The 17,640-nt window shown below is 42.1% G+C and overlaps 1 protein-coding gene and 1 pseudogene across 4 annotated transcripts in view; both read right to left on the reverse strand.

The window, feature by feature from the left end:
• Window positions 1-17,640, reverse strand: part of RNF38 (ring finger protein 38) — a 158,644-nt gene that overhangs the window by 135,031 nt on the left and 5,973 nt on the right. The gene's annotated exons all lie outside the window — the stretch shown is intronic.
• Window positions 6,927-16,790, reverse strand: LOC100067147 (calicin-like; annotated as a pseudogene).

A 17,640-nucleotide genomic window follows, 5' to 3' on the forward strand; every position in this document is an offset into this window, starting at 1 on the left:
TAGAGTGGAACAAACTGCCTGGGAGTAAGATGGAGTAAGCACATTCCTCCTGGTCTTACGCACTGAATGAAACTGTAAAACCTAGCCAGAAAGCATGGAGCAGAAGCTATCAGAGGACTCTAAAGAGCAGACAGTGGCAGGACAATTGGGGAAGAACAAAACATGAAGCACTGAGCTGACAAGGAGTTCACCATTTTTCATCCTCTGGTGGTCCTGCCAGTTGGCCTCAGAAATGGGCACAGCTATAAAATACATGGCAGAGAGGGCTAAGTAAAGCTCTAGCTTTCTGGCTCAAGAACCAAAAAGAGGAAAGCCAGGGAACTGAGTAGTACACAGGAAATCATGGAGAGGGAGGAATATGGGAAAGTGACCCCATAAAATTGTTAACAAAATCCTGGGCTCAGCCCTGAGCTGTTCTTAGGTTGATCTGGTCCTAATCAGCATGTTTTTAGAATGGATTACCATCATCTAGGTCTGAGAATGGCCACTGGGTGGCAAACACATGCGACAGATCTGAACACCATTGCAAAGTCTGAAAATTGAAATTCTAACCACAGCCCACAAAAGTTTGATTGGAGCTTACGTTCTGAAGCTATTAAGTCAGTTGTATACTAATACAAGGATATCAACATTCTTCATAGGATTTCAACAAGAGCCAGAGTCTCATAGCATAATATTCAAACTGTATTTAAGATTCAATCTAGAATTCCGTGGCATATGAAGAACAAGGAAAATCTCAACTCTGAAATAAGAGACAATCAACACACGACACTAAAGCAGGTATTATAAAAATGCTCTAACAAATAATTGCAAAACAACCTTGGAACAAATGGAAAAAAAGAAAGTTTCAGTAAGGAAATGGAAAATATAATGAATAACAAAATGGAAATGTTAGAACTGGAAATAAAAAGAAGAGAAACTAAAAACCCACCGGATAAACCTGAAAGCAGAATGGAGATGACAGAGGTGAGAGTCAGTGGACATAAAGATTGATCAGTAGGAATTAGTCTGAAAAACAGTGAGGAAAATAAAATTAAAGGAGCCCAAGGGACCTGTGGAACAATAAAAAAAAGTCCAACAGTTATTCTACCAGACTTCCAGAAAGAGAGGAGAAAAATGGCAGAGCTAGTAAAATAACTGAAATAGTAACAGCTAAGAACTTTAGAAATTTGCCAGAAGACATATCTATACAGATGCAAATAAGCTCAGTAAAACCCAAACAAGATAAAGCCAAAGAAATATATAGCCACAAACATTGTAATAAAACTGCTGGAAACTACAGGAAATAAAAAATCTTGAAAGAAGCCAGACAAAAATAACATACTACTGACAGAGAAATAATTTGGGTGAATGTTGAATTCTCATCAGAAACCATGAAGGCCACAAGGAGGAAGCACATTTTAAAGGTACCGAAAAAAAGAACTATGAAGCCACAGGGTGAAGTGATAGAAGATGATACTCCAAGCAGATGGCAAAGAAAAGAAAGGAGGTGTTGCCATACCTATATTAGACAAAGGAGACTTCAAGATAAAAAAAGATAATGAGAGACAAAGAGGGCCAGAATATAATGATAAGAGGGACAGTCCACCAAGAGGACATAACCCTTATGAATATATATGAACCTACCACAGCAGCACCAAAGTACAGGAAGCAACTATTAACAGACCTAAAGGGAGAAATTAACAGCAACACAATAATAGTAGGGGACCTCAACATCCCACTTACATCAATGGACAGATCATCCAGACAGAAAGTCAACAAGGAAATAGTGGAATTAAGCAAAAAACTAGACCAGATGGAATAGAACACTCCATCCAAAAACAGCAGAATGCACATTCTTCTCAAGTGTACACAGAACATTCTCAAAGACAAACCATATGTTGGGAAGTAAGGGAAGCCTCAATAAATTTAAGAAGATTGAAATCACATCCAGAATCTTTTCCGACAATAATGAAACTAGAAATCACCTACAAGAAAAAGGCTGGAAAAACACAAATATGTAGAGACTAAACAACATGCTACTGAACAATCAATGGATTAATGAATAAATCAAAGGAGAAATCAAAAAATATCTGGAGACAAATGAAAATGAAAATACATCATACGAACTCTTATGAGATGCAGGAAAAGCAGTCCTAAGAGGGAAATTCATACCAATACAGGCCTACCTTATCAAACAAGAAAAATCCCAAGTAAGTAATCTTAAATTACAACTAACAGAACTAGAAAAAGAAGAACAAAGCCCAAAGACAGCAGAAGGAGAAAAATAATAAAAATCAGAGTAGAAATACATGAAATAGAGACCAAAAAAAAAAAATAGTAGAAAGGATCAATGAAACTAAGAGCTGGTTCTTTGAGAAGATAAACAAAATCCACAAACCCTTAGCCAGACTCACTAAGAAAAAAAGAGAGAAGGCTCAAATAAATAAAATTAGAAATGAAAGAGGAGAAATTACAAAGGAAACAACAGAAATACAAAGGATTATAAGAGAATACTATGAAAAACTATACATCAACAAATTGGACAATCTAGAAGAAAAGGATAAATTCTTAGACTCATATAACCTTCCAAAACTGAATCAAGAAGAAATAAAGAATTGGAATAGACCAATCACAAGTAAAGAGATTGAAACAGCAATCAAAAACCTTCCAAAAGATAAAAGTCCAGGATGAGATGGCTTCTCTGGAGAATCCTACCAAACATTCAAAGAAGATTTAATACCTATCCTTCTCAAACTATTCCAAAAAATTGAAGAAGACATAACACTTTGCAACTCATTCTATGAGGCCAACATCACCTCAATCCCAAAGCCAGATAAGGACAACACAAAGAATGAAAATTACAGGTCAATATTGCTGATGAACATACATACCAAAATCCTCAACAAAATAGTGGCAAAGCAAATACAGCAATACATTAAAAGGATCATACATCATAATCAAGTGGGATTTATACCAGGGACGCCACAATGGTTCAACATCTGCAAACCAATCAATGTGATACTCTACATTAACAAAATGAGGAATAAAAACCAAATGATCATCTCAATAGATGCAGAGAAAGCATTTGAAAAGATCAAATATCCATTTATGATAAAAACTCAATAAAATGGGTCTAGAAGCAAAGTAACAACATAATAAAGGCCATATACAACAAACCCACAGACACCATCATAATCAACAGAGAAAAACTGAAAGGTCTCTCTCTGAGAACAGGAACAAGACAAGGGTGCCCACTCTCACCACTCTTACTCAACATAGTACTGTAGGTTTTGGCCAGAGGAATTAGCCAAGAAAAAGAAATAAAGGTATACATATTGGCAAGGAAGAAATGAAACTCTCACTGTTAGCCCATAACATGATTCTATATACATATAGAAAACCCTAAAGAATCCATCATAAAACTCTTGGAAATAATCAACAACTATGGCAAAGTTGCAGGGTACAAAAACAACTTAAAAAATTCAGTTGCATTTCTATACTCTAATAATGAACTAGCAGAAAGAGAAGTCAAGAATACAATCCCTGGTGAACATGATGTAATCTACACAGAATTTGAAATATATTACGATGTACACCTGAAAGTTATATAATGCTATAATCCAATGTTACTGCAATAAAAAAAACAAAAGAACTATCTTACATTTAAAAAAAAAAAGAAAAGAATACAATTCCATCTACAAATGTAACGAAAAGAATAAAGTAGGAATAAATCTAAACAAGGAAGTGAAAGACACAATGAAAACCGTAAGACATTATTGAAAGAAAATCACTGATGACATACAGAAATGGAACGATATTCCATGCACATGGATTGGAAGAACATAGTTAAAATGTCCATACGACTCAAAGCAATCTAGAGATTCAATGTAATCCCAATGACATTCTTCATAGAAATAGAACAAAGAATGCTAAAATTCATATGGGGCGACAAAAGACCCAAACAGCTAAGGCAATCCTGAGAAAAAAAGAACAAAGCTGGAGGCAATCCCTGACTTCAAAATATACCACAAAGCCAAAGTAATCAAAACAGCATGGTACTGGTACAATAACAGACACACAGATCAATGCAAAAGAATTGAAAGCCTAGAAATAAAACCACACATCTACGGACAGCTAATCTTTAACAGAGGAGCTAAGAACATTCAATGGAGAAAGCAAACTTTCTTTAATAAATGGTGCTGGGAAAACTGGATAGTCACATGCAAAAGAATGAAAGTGGACCATTATCTTACACCATACACAAAAATTAACTCAAAGTCGATCAAAGACATGAAAGTAAGACCTGAAACCATAAAATTCCTAGAAGAAAGTATACAGGCAGTACACTCTTTGACATCGGTCTTAGAAGCATCTTTTCGAATACCATGTCTACTCAGGCAACAGAAACAAAAGAAAAAAAATCTCCAAAACCGTCAGACAAAAAGAACATATTACTGACAGAGAAACAATGATTTGATTGTTGAATTCTCACAGAAACCATGAAGGTCAGAAGGAGGTGGTGGCACAACATTTTTTAGGTTGCTGAAAAAAAGAACTATTGAGCCAGAATTTTATACCCCATGAAATAACCTCTAGCAATGAAGATGAAATAAAGACATTCTCAGAAGAAGGAAAAGTAAGAGAATTCAGGCCCAGCCGACATGCTCTAAGAGAACTGCAAAAGCAAGTTTTTCAGAGAGAAGGGAAATGACAACAAATGGACACCTGGAACATCAGGAATGAAAGAAGAGAAACAGAAATGACAAATATCTGGGTAAATATAACAGACTATTCTTTTTCTCTTGATTTTTTTAAAAATATGCTTTATGTCTGAGAGCAAAAAAATATATAAGTGTCTGCCGGGATTTTCCATGTGTGTAAATGTAATACATATATAAGCCAGCTATCACATAAAGGGGGAGGGGGAGGGAACAAGATGCCAGTAAAGTTTTTATATTCCACTCAAAGTATTAAATTATTAATTTTGAATAGACTACAATGTTCAGTACGTATGTTATAATCCCAAGAACAACCAGTGAAAACTTGACACAAAGAGATGTATGTAGTCAAAACCCAATAAACCAAAATGCAACACTAAACAACATTCAAAGAACCCTAAAAAGAGGCAGGAAAGAAGGCAGAGGAATGAAAAAGAGGGGAAAATGGAGAACAAATAAGAAAATGTTAGACCTGAATCCAAACATTATCAGTAATTGCATTAAACCTAACTGTTTAAAAGGCGCCAATGAAAAGATCAGAGGTTGTCAGAATGAGTAACAAGACATGAATCAATTATAATCTGTCTACACGAAACTCACTTCAAATATAGCGATACAGATAGGTTCAAAGCTAAAGGATGGAAAACACACTGTGCAAACACTCATAGCAGACAGACTAGATTCAATGCAAGGAAAATTACAAGGGATAAGACTACAAAATGATAAAAAGGCCAATTCACCAAGAAAACACGACAATCCTAAATATGTAAGAAAAAATAATGACCTCAAAATACATGAAGCAAACACTGACAGAACTGAAAGGAGAAGCACACAAATCCACAATCATAGTTGGGGACTTCAACACTGCTCCCAGAAACCTCTGTAGAACTCACAGAAAGAAAATCAACAAGGATATAGAAGGAATGAAGAGCACCATCAACCAACTGGATCTAACCAGCATTTAGAGGACACTCTATCCAATAATAGCCCAATACACTTTTTTTTTCCTGTGTACATGGGATGTTCACTAAGACAGACCATGTCCTGGGTCACAAAACAAACCTTAAATTTAAAAGAAGTGGGAAAAAGTACAATGTACGGCCTCTGTCCGTAACGGAATTAAAGTAGATATCACCAATAGAAAAGTAAGAGGAAAATTTCTTTGGAAATTAAACAAAACACTTCTAAAATAATACACGAGTCAAAGATGAAGTCTCAAGAGATATTAGAAAATATTTTGGGGGTCAGCCTGGTGGCGCAGCAGTTAAGTGCATACGTTCTGCTTCGGCGGCCCAGGCTTTGCCAGTTCGGATCCCAGGTGCAGACATGGCACCACTTAGCACGCCATGCTGTGGTAGGCATCCCACATATAAAGTAGAGGAAGATGGGCACGGATGTTAGCTCAGGGCCAGTCTTCCTCAGCAAAAAAAAAAAAAAAAAAAAGAGGAGGATTGGCAGCACATGTTAGCTAAGGGCTAATCTTCCTCAAAAAAAAAAAAAAGAAAATATTTTGAACTGAATGAATGAAAAGAAATATAAATTTTGTGACATGTAGTTAAAGTCATTTTTAGAGTAAAATTTACAGTATTAAATGTTTATATTATAAAAAAAGAAAGGTCTCAAGTAAATACCAGGCCGTCTGTCCCCAGCATCCAACCCCTAACTACTACACCATGCTGTCTTTTATCCCATCATCTTGTCTCATCCCCAAGCTGCTCTCCAATAGAGAAATAGGTTTCTCTTCTCTCGCTTGACTGATCTCTCTTCCACCCCCATTCTCTCAGACCTTATATTCCTGAAGAAAGTTCTCAATGAACCTTGCTCTCTGGAAACAATTAAGTAACCCCCGAAGTGCCTCACAAATACACCACAGCTGCATGGTTGAATACAAGAGCCAAGTCATCCTGCCTCCCCCATTCCCTCTGCCTCATCCCCGAGCCTGGCCCCACACCGCCTTCTCCCTTCCCAGCCAGGAGGCTCCTCTCCCAGACCTGGCCTTGGCCCACCTGCCTTCCCGGGCAGACTCGAGGGAAGTGAGTGTTGGAGGAGCTTGAGGCCTCACAGCTCTAAGCAACTGCTTCACCTGTCAGTCTAGCACATGCTGCCAGGTGACTGCAGGGGACAGATCAGGGGGTTTCCAGACACCACCCTGGCCAGTGCCTGGGAGATGCCTCAGTCCCCTCCACCAGGAACTCCATTCCACCTCAGCTTGGATCCCTCCAGTGAGAGCAGCCCTAGCCCAGGATCTCCACCTTCAGTGCCAAACACAGACAGCAACACTAAGAAGGAACCCACAGGCCATCTTCCTCTCTTTCTTTCTCATTAAATTGTGAATAATAATGCATTTAATTATTCTCCCACTTAAAAAGTGGTTTAATTCCTTTGAAGAACCTTGCAAGGTAGCTTGGCTAGACAGCAGGTGGGAGAGTCCAGTGGCTCTGGTGGGGGGGCCAGGGTCTCCCACTACCTGTCTTTTGGTCCAGCGAGTAGGTGTCTGGATTGATGGTGCAGTCCCTTTCCTGAACATCTCTGGCTGTGGTGACACCCCCACACACAAACACCCTGCCGTCTCTGATGGAGCATATAGCATGGGACTCATCCACGGGGCAGGTGTTGGGCAAGGAAGGCATTAAGGTGGTTGTCTTGTTGGCCTTTATCTTCTGCAGGTTGATTTTCATGCTCTGCCGGTGGCTGTGCATGCAGAGGATGTTGTCCTGATAGAAGGAGAACAGGGGCCAGTGGTTGAATTCGATGGGGAAGGTGCTACTCTGGACAACCTCCCCAGTGTTGGTGTCAAAGCAGTCCACCACCCTGACTCAGGAGATGTAGCTGTTCACCAAGCAGCGTCCAGTGACAATGTACAGGTTCCAGTCACTCTTCAAGATCACGGCTGTGGCATCCATAGGGATGCTCATCTTCCCTGCCAGGCACCAGACCTCTTTCCATTCATTGTGACAACAGATATTAGAGACATACTGCCCTGGGGCAATGCTCCTATCCACTGAGTACACTGTCCCCCTACAAGTCACCATGGGGTGGAAGACAAGCCCAATTAGCAGGTGAGGCAACTTGGTCCAGGAGTTGTCATTTATGTTATACCACAAGCCATCTTTGGCCTTGTAATCTTCTCATTGGTGCCACCAGAGATGCAGATGTAGCAACTGGTAGAGGTGGCACTGAGTGCTGCTGCCTGATGGGCATCTCTGAGAGCTTCAACCACAGGTTCTCCTGGATGACATAGGCAAACACTCCATCACTGAACTTGCCCTGGGCCTTCTGGCCACCTAGGATGACCACTGAATCAAGCAGGGCCCCTTTCTGCTGGTAGCTCAGCAGATGGCCTTTCCTGCTGTCATTCCACAAGCACACTCTCAATCATGGTCACGTGGGCTGAGCTGTTCTCCACACCCCTCAACTTGTTACTGGTAAACATCAGTGTCTTGTTGGAGATGGCACTGTGATTGATGTAACTGAAGTACTTCTTGAAATACGTCTCCCACTCGTCCTTCTGGAAATACCCTCAATTTGGGAGTGCACTGGGGCTGTCCTGGTGACATAATGGTTAAGTTCTCATGCTCTGCTTCAACAGCCTGGCGTTCACAGGTTCAGATTCCAGGCGTGGACTCATCAAGCCATGCTGTGGCAGCATCCCACATACAAAATAGAGGAAGATTGGCACAGATGTTAGCTCAAGGTCAATTCCCCCCACCCCCAAAAAAAAAATTTAGGAGTACACTGAGAGCCTGGTCCTCATTGAGCAAATGCAAGTTTTCATCTTGAAGCAGGCGGCCAAAGATGACAGGTGGACAGTGCATGAAGCTTTTATGGTGCACAGAGCCCTCAGGACTGGCCCAGAGTAGAAGCAGTCACAAATGCCAGTGTAGGCCAAGTCTGATACTTCTTTGAGCCTGAACGACTCAGCCAAGATGAGGTAGCGCAAGCAGCTAGCATGGCGGATGGACTTCATCAGGTAGTCACTGCAGTGGATTTCAAGGCACACTGTGTTGAAATAGTGGGCCCCACAAAGGAGCTCCTCCATGTTCTGCTCCAAGATCACCACCTTGTTGCTGTAGTAGTCCAGGAGCTGGTCCACCGTGGCCGGACTCAGGTAGCTGGGGTCAAGGGTGATAAAAAGCTCATTGGTTGTCTTCATGTCATTGCCAGAGAGGATGTTCTTCACTACTGAAAAGATAGCAGCCAGCACAATGCGACGTGCATAAAAGACATGGTGATCCACAGTCAGGGCCATGTCCCAGAACTCTTTGAGTTTCCTCTGTTAGTTCGGTTTCTATGCATGAAGCTGTCAGTTTTTCTCAGTGAGTATCAATTTCATGGTGCTTCTTACTGACTGAGACAGAAGATCAGCAGCAGGCATTGAAGAACAGACCACCTCAGGCCATTGGGATTGAGACTGATGGTTGTTTGCAGTGCAGCTGGTCAGGCAGGAGTGAAGGGTGGGAGAGAAGATGATGGCATAGAGTCGATGAGGTCATCACAATGCAGGTCCCCCTGAGGCCTTCCTCAGAGGCTCAGGGTCTTTCTCTCCTGTGATGGCTCCAACCTGCCAAGGCCAGATACCCTATCAGGACCTAGTGCCCAGGGCCCAGAGCTCAGGAGGAAACCCAGAGAGGGGTTGTGACTCCTGAGACTTTCAAGGTCAGTTCAAGGCTGCTTCTGGAATGTCAGAGCCAGTTGGGCAGGGGGTGGTGCAAGGAGGGATAAGGGCAGGCTGGGGGAAGGAAAGAGATTATTATTATTAGGTCATCAAGAAGAATCCTCTCAGTGTACAGGAGGGAAACTGAGGCCCAGACAAGAGAAGGGACTTGCCCAAGATCACACAGCCAGCTGGAAGTAGACAGTAGAGCAGGGCCTGGAACCCAAGCCTTCTGGAACTTAGTGCTCTTTCCACCCTTCCAGGAAGCTCCTCACTACTCAGCTTTCCCCAGTCTCTGATTCTCAGGCAAGGAAGTAGCTTTCTCTGCCAAGGTTCTGGCCATCAGAGAAGAAAGGCTCTGTCCTTTGGCTTCTGACCTTTGTGGCCACAGAGACCACTCTTCTTTAAAATAGGGGAGAGGCAGGGACCACTCCGTGGAGCAGGGATGCCAGAGTCAGCATCCAGAGAGTGGGGATGGGAGGGCCTCTAAAGCCCTGATTACGTCAGTTCCTAGGCAAACCGGGACATCCTCTGCACATTTCCAAGGCTCCAGTTGTAAAAGGTTGGCAGCTGCGGTGGGTCAGCTCTCCACATCAAGTGTGGACTTGGACACGCTGCTCAGCCTCTCTAAGCCTCAGTTTCCTCAGGTGTGAGATAGCTTCATATGTTGTTAACAGTGTACACGAGAAAATGCCTACAGAGGGTTAGTACAGAGTTTGGCTCACAGCAAATGTTCAATAAACGCTAGGTGCCATATTGTTGTTAGTGCCCTCGAGTGGATTTGGACTCCTAACGACCCTGTGGACAGCAGTGCAGAACCCTGCCTGGTCTTTTTTAGACGATCCTCTCACCGTTCAGTGCTAAATCACACAATGCTCCACTGCTTTATAAGCTTTTCATGGCCAATTTTTTTCGGCATTGGGTGGCCAGGTCCTTCTTCCTAGTCTGTCAGAGTCTGGAAGCTCTGCTGAATCCTGTCCACCATGGATGACCCTGCTGCTATTTGAAACCCCAGTGGCATAGCTTTCAGCATCACGGCAACATGCAGCCACAGCAGTATGACAAGCAGATGGGTAGTGTGGTTCCGTGTGGGAAACGAACCCAGGGCAACAGGTGTTGAGAGCACCGACTTAACTACTCGACCACCAGGGCCGGCAGGATTGTTTTATGAGGCGTTATTTGGTTAACATGGCAGTACTGATTCCTCTATTACTTTCTGCAACCTTTCTTCCACCATTTTCAGTTCAGTTATAAAAGAATGCTCAAAAAGCCATGATTCTCCTCAGGGTTATTTATACTCTAGCTCAGTGGCTCTCAAAATATGCCCCTCCCTACAGGGTGGTAGCATCTCCCAGGAATTTGTTTAAAATGCAGAGTATCAGGCCCACCCTAGTGAGGTGAATCAGAAGCTCAGGAGGTGGGCCCAGTAAACTCCCTTTTGGCCAGCCCTCCGCATGAAGATTCTGCAGGCTAGAGTTGGAGAGCCACTGCTCCACTGGCTACTCAGAACTACTTCACCATCCCCTGTGCCCTTGCTGGAAATCTGCATTTTAACAAGAACCAAGTGATGTATAAGTAAAGTATAAGCAAGTATAAGCAAAGTGTGAGAAGCGCTGGTCCACCTCAGAGCCATGAACCCAACCCCAGTCCTTATAATCCCCACCACCTGCACACAGAGGATCTATGAGTGGCTTCTGGGGACGGGGCGGCGGGGAGGCCAGCAGAAAGAGCAGCGGCTTTTAATCTCTCTGAATTTGAACCTATCACTCCCAGGGGGAAAACATCAGCACTGCATGCCCTAGTTACGCAGAGCATGTTAGCAGTGTCATCCTGTGTTCATGACAGACAGCACATAACTGCCATTAAACCACCCTGGAAATGTGTTGCTCTTAGGTGTCAGTGTTATTTCATAAGTTTTCAGTTTTCTTTTCAAATAAGTGAATTTCAATTTTAACTCCAAGCATAAAAAAATTACCTAAGACTAGCTAACCTTTTTTGTATCACCAGTACTGTAGTGGGAACCTATCATGCTAAAACAAGCCTTTTCTGCTCTTATTATAAGGGTACCTTCACCTTAAGTGCATCTGCCCTCAACTTCCACAGCTTGTGGGGAGAGGAAAACGTCCCCAGAATTCTGCCTTTAACTTCCTGCAGCCTCCCTCGAGGGCTCAGAAATTTTCTTTGAAATCCTGCACCCCAAGGCTGCTGCCTCAACCTCTCGCTTTGCTCTTCTCTCATTTTCCTCCACTGAGTCTCAGGTGTGTCCCGAGTCTACTACCAGCATGTTGACCTTCCCAGGAAGTCTGCCAGGTGAACCACATAACGTTTGTGCTGAGAATCAGTCTCTCCCTGCTCAACCCGGCCGGACGACGCAGCCTGATACCACGATCTGCTTCTTTAAGGCACTTCCAGTTTCACTTCTAGTTCCTCTCAGGCTGTGGCCCCGCCCAGCGCAACACAGCCCCCTCTGTGAGCTTTCCTAACCCAGGAAGTAGGAGGGTCAATTCTGTGGGGCCCAGACCCAATCTGACTTGCCTCTCTCCCTTCTTAAAGCAATCTCGGAGTCAAAATTTCTAAAGCCCCTTTTCAATTTGATAACTTTTCTTCCATAGAAGCAAAGACTTTTTTTGCGTTTTGTTTTTGTTTTTGCTGAGGAAGATTCGTCCTGAGCTAACATCTGTGCCAATCTTCCTCTATTTTCTGTGTGGGTTGCCATCATAGCATGGCTGGCCAGTGGTGTACATCCATGCCCAGTATCCAAACCTGCAAACCTGGGCTGCCAAAGTGGAGCGTGCCAAACTCAAAACTACACCACAGGGCCGGCCCCAGCAAACACTTTTAATCAAGCCCTAAAATAAATTTGGACCTTGAGTTTTTAATTACATCATATTGGGAAAAATAATACACCTATTCTATCAAACAATTTTATTTCTACAGGAAACTTGTTGACAACTCGAATGTGCTATAAAAAGATGTGAGTATGGTAAAACTAGTTTGATTTCTACTTCCTTCCCATCCCACAGAATTGTTTACGTTAAAATCACTCGTGTCAACTGAGACAGAGTTCATTTTTTCAAAGAATTCCTTCTACCAAAAGTTAGACTCAAAATATATACAGTATTACCTAAACATTCTCGAGTCAAATTCTGATTTTAGTTTTGATGTCAACATAGAAATTAACAAATTCATGAGCTGCACACAAATTCATTTTAAGAAGGCAAATCTTTTGCCTTGTTGCCTTTGTTGTTTTTTTGGGTTTATTTCTTGTTCTTTTAAGCACACAATGGTAGCTTTTATTTAAAGTTGAAGCTCAAAAATAGCATGGAATATGCCTGTTTCCAGCAATATACACACAGCTTTTAATAGATATATTGGATAATTAGATCACAAGAGTTTATTACCCGTATTGATATACAGCAAAGAAAGTCAAGAATAATTCCTCCCACTAAAGCCCCCAAACATACTGTAACTCTAGATATGTTCTGAGTCTAAGGTTCTTAAAGAAACTCAAACCAGTAAATGGGTAGAAATTCCTCAATTATCTGGATTACTCAGTTTTTATCCTGCCTGAATAGGAAGAATATCTTCCTCCTATGAATTAATTCCATATATCGCTTAGTAATGTGAAAGGTGGGGAATTCATTTTTCCTTTCTAGGTATCTGTAAGCAAAGTAGGAGGAAAAGATTGACTTGGTGGAGTTCGACTCAAAAACAGGCCACGTTCCAAACATTTTCAGTACTGTACCTACTTTTGACCTCTGAATCCCATTTTCCTATAGAACATTTCCTAAATGGATGGCCCATCAATGCCTATTAAGCCCATAATATAGATGAAATAGTCTTAGAAACACCATCTATAACGGTTTATGAGAAAATTTACTCAATCTCAGATTCCAACTTTAGGCCACATAAAGACAGACAATTTTTAACACGCATTCCAACCAACTCTGAAGTAGCTCATTTGGGAAGCACTGTGCTACATTATCCTCAAACAATCCACTGTCTCAGGCATCAGCCCTACAGCAGGCTCTCCAACCGGCGCCTGAAATGCTCATCTTCCACGCTACTGAATAAATGTTTATGCTTTAGCTTGTGACAAGCCAGAGTTTATCCTGAAAATTAAAGAGGCTAAAAATAAGTTTAACATCCATTCTGGCACTGCTTTGCGGGGGAGGGCTACTCATAGCCACAAAAAGGTGGGATTCAGAAGTTTCTCTGAGTAGGGCCAAATTTTTCCTTGAGAAGTTTTGTATCTGCTTAAGTGCCCAAATAAGCCCTCAGTTAAGACCCTAAGGTTAGAACCATAGAACACGGGAGATTTTCTAAGAAGCAATTTAAATACGCCCGATCTAAAGTGAACCCACTCCAATGCAGGTACTCCTACTCCTTACGTGAAAAATTCGTGAATGACTGAGAAAAATGAATTAAATAATCCTAACACAATAATTCAGAATTATAAAAAAAAAGTATATTTCTCAAGAGGACCAAGGTACAAATTCTCTCTAGCAGCTAAAACAGTGATCACCTTTGCTTATATTCAATCTTCTGTTCCCAAAACTAGCTGCTAAATTTGCTTAGGCTATCTATACAGTGACACGCAGTAAAGCATCATGACTGAAAACACAGACGCTGGAACAAGACGGCTTGGGTTCACATCCCAGATCGCTCCTAAGAGCTGCAGCATCTCTAGCAAGTTATTTAACCTCTCTGTGCTCCAGTTTCTTCATCTGCACAATAATGATAACAACAGCGTCAACCACAGAGGACTGTAGTGAAAATTAAATGAATTAATCCAGGTAAAGCACAAAGAATAGAGCCTTGCACGTAATAAGCACACAGTAAGTGACCATATTCTCTAGATACTAAGAAATAAGTACGATTTGGAAAAGCTGAAGGAGGCTAGGCATTCCAAGAGCTGAAGTAACAATCTAAGCACCGAGGTGAGAAAGAGACATACATATGGGCTAAAGGGCATTCTATTTCCCCGGAGAATAATATTCATGAGGAAGAATCGTAGAAATTGGGAATAATGAAGACCCAAATCCAATTATGCTGGCCTTGAATGCCAGACCAAAAAATAGTTCTTTTACTTAGAAGGCAGCCACTTAAATTTTCGATCTGATTAGATCTGTGCTTTAGCAACATTAATTACAAGGCTATATCATATCACTATCAATGCAATTCTGATGTTCTCTGCCTCTTATTAAGGGTTAGCAGACCCAAGGACGCATTTGTTCTGCTAACACACTGTCAGAATCTGTCACTGAACTGTGGCATGTCTGAATCATCTGAGATCCTCACTGTGCCTGGCACACAGTAGGCATTTTATAAATGTCGTATCATTACTTTTAGTGGCCACCAGACAGCAGTGAAGTAAACAGAGAAAGAGGTTAATCCCTGAAGGAAATATATATTATAAATGAAGCAAATGAAGTAGCTTAATGAGAGTTTACAATTAAGCTAAAATATAAGTCACTGCTGATCAATATACTTGCCCAAAACAGTGGGGGTGGGAGGTAGGGATTAATCTTACTTTTCATTAAAACCAGATAAAATGGATCCCCGTGTATTTTTAAATCTCAGAAAATTTAGCTGTCAAATTGGTATGGTCTCTTCAAAGGATTATTTGAGCGATATCTTTGTAATGGACTACCCCGTAGTCTTGTGGGGAAACAATTTAAGGAAGATTTCCTCAAGATACTTGGACTCCCCTGTTCCCTGCAGCATTAATCACAATAGCTGAGTGTGTGACAGATGAAGATGTGGCATATACAGACGATGGAATATTACTCAGCCATGAGCAAGAAGGAAATCCTGCCATTTGGGACCACATGGATGAAAGTGGAGGACATGATGCTAAGTGAAGTAAGCCAAACAGAGAAAGACAAATACCACAGGACCTCACTTGTAGTGGAAGATAAAAATGCAATTTTTTTTTAATTTAAAAAGTCAAACACAGAAACAAAGAGGAGAATGGTGGATATCAGGGGCTAGAAAGTAGGGGAAATGGGGAGATGCTGGTCAAAGGCATCAGCCTTCAGTTATAAGATGAATGACGAATAAAGTTCTGAGGATCTAATGTACAGCATGGTGACTACACTTAATAATACTGTATCATATACTTGAAATTTGCAAAGCAAGTAGATCTTAAGCATTCTCACCAAAAAGAACGTAAGTATGTTAGGTGATGGATGTATTAACTAACCAGATGTGGTAATCATTTCACAATGTATACATGTATCAAATCATCATGTTGCACACTTTAAATATATACAATTTTAATTGTCAATAAAAAAGGTAGATTTCAGGCCGGCTCCATGGCTGAGTGGTTAAGTTCGCATGCTCTGCTGTGGCGGCTCGGATCCTGGGCGCGGACACGGCACCGCTCGTCAGGCCACGTTGAGGTGGCGTCCCACATCTCACAACTAGAAGGACCTGCACCTAAGATATACCACTATGTACGGAGGGGTTTGGGAAGATAAAGCAGAAAAAAAAAAAAAGAAGATTGGCAACAGTTGTTAGCTCACGTGCCAATCTTTAGGAAAAAAAACAAAAAAAAAGGTAGATTTCCTCAAACAAGACAAAATCATGCTAGACAGTAAAAATAAAGGTTCAACTCCTGACCTGCCTCCAAGTAATTAGAGGAAGGGCCAGCTCACAGGAGCTGTGGGTTTCCATGGAAACCTACACACTATCCACCTGGCTGCTTCACTCACCACAGGCGTCAGCGCTAATCACAACAAAAAGGACCCCTTCCCCTCACCTTGAGTAAGGACCACTAGAGTCCACTATCCTAGAGACAACCCTTGCAGTCAACTGCTGCATTTCTTTAAAAAAAAAAAAAAAGTTTCTTTGCGACACCAGTAAGAGTAATATACTAATAGTGAACATGGTAAGAAAAAAAGTGTTCACTGAAAGATTGCCCACAGATCATGACATAGGAGGGTGGAGATAAGAGTTTCTTAAGCACGTATCCCCAGATTATTGTCTCCTTTCTGGTGGTGGTAGGCGTAAAATCAGATTCCCAAACGTGTCAGTCAGTGCTTACTTTTAGAAACTGAAAAAATATACACACACGATTAGTAAGAGCACCCCTTGGATAGTAAGCAAGCTATGTATTTGCGTTTCTTGGGCAATCAATCATTCTGGCAACACAAACATAGTAAAGTAGGCCCAGATTTCTACATACCTTCTTCTAAACTACTTTTCAGTTACAATTGTAGACCAAAAAAATGGGAAAAAAATTTCTAGCTGTCTTGTGCTTTTTAAAGCTTCAAATATCTTGCAAGTATTCGAATCTGAAACCCTGAAATGTATTCACTTAAACACGTTCCCATCAGCATGAGCAGCAACACTCCACTATCCATTCTGGTACTGTCTCCAGATGATTTCTCATCCCGCTGGCTTCTCCCTACCAGCAAGTCCTGGGATACCATCTTTACCCTGCCTGCCCCCATTGCTTGCTTGTGCTTCAGGAATTATAATTACAGCGATCCCGCCTTTAGAACATCCTCAGAGCACAAAGCCTCTTTGTACGACGAGGGGTGACGGGGGTGCCTTCCAGGCTCCACAGCAAAGAGTGGGCAGTGGCAACACAGGCAGCAACGAAGGAAGAGGAGCTGGAGCCCTGTGGTGGGCCTCGGTCCTGCTCAATACTGTTGGAGGGGTTTACTGGCGGGTGCCCAGTCAAAAGGCTCTGTGAAGCCTCTGCACCCTTCCCATGGGGGAAGGAGGGGACCAGGCCTCTCCTAACAGATGGCCAGATCACCCCCAAGCCCAGAGGGCCAGAAAGCAGAAGGAAGCATGAAGAAAGGGAGAAAAGAAGGCAGTGGCTGAAGCACACCCTCTGCGCTGCTGTCAGGGCCTCAGGGAACGAAGTCTCTGACAGTCAAGGCCATCACCCCAGGGAATCGGCCCTCTACTGGGATTACCCGGCCCCCCCCCCCCCCCCCCGCAGGTGCTCAAATATGCACTGAGGCAGCAACAAAAATCTACACAGGAAGACAAGTCTATTAAAAATTCTAAATAAGGGGCCGGCCCCATGGCCAGCAGTTAAGTTCGCACACTCCGCTTCAGCAGCCCAGGGTTTTCGCCAGTTCAGATCCCGGGTGTGGACATGGCACCACTCATCGTGGACAAGCCCACGCTGAGGCGGTGTCCCACAGCACAACCAGAAGAGGCACTCACAATTAGAATGTACACCTATGTACTGGGCTTTGGGGAGAAGAATTAAAAAAAGATTCTAAATAAATTTAACAGCCTAAAAGCCAAATGAAAAATAATTTT

The sequence above is a fragment of the Equus caballus genome, chromosome 25, assembly GCF_041296265.1.
Source record: "Equus caballus isolate H_3958 breed thoroughbred chromosome 25, TB-T2T, whole genome shotgun sequence".
NCBI lineage: Eukaryota > Metazoa > Chordata > Mammalia > Perissodactyla > Equidae > Equus > Equus caballus.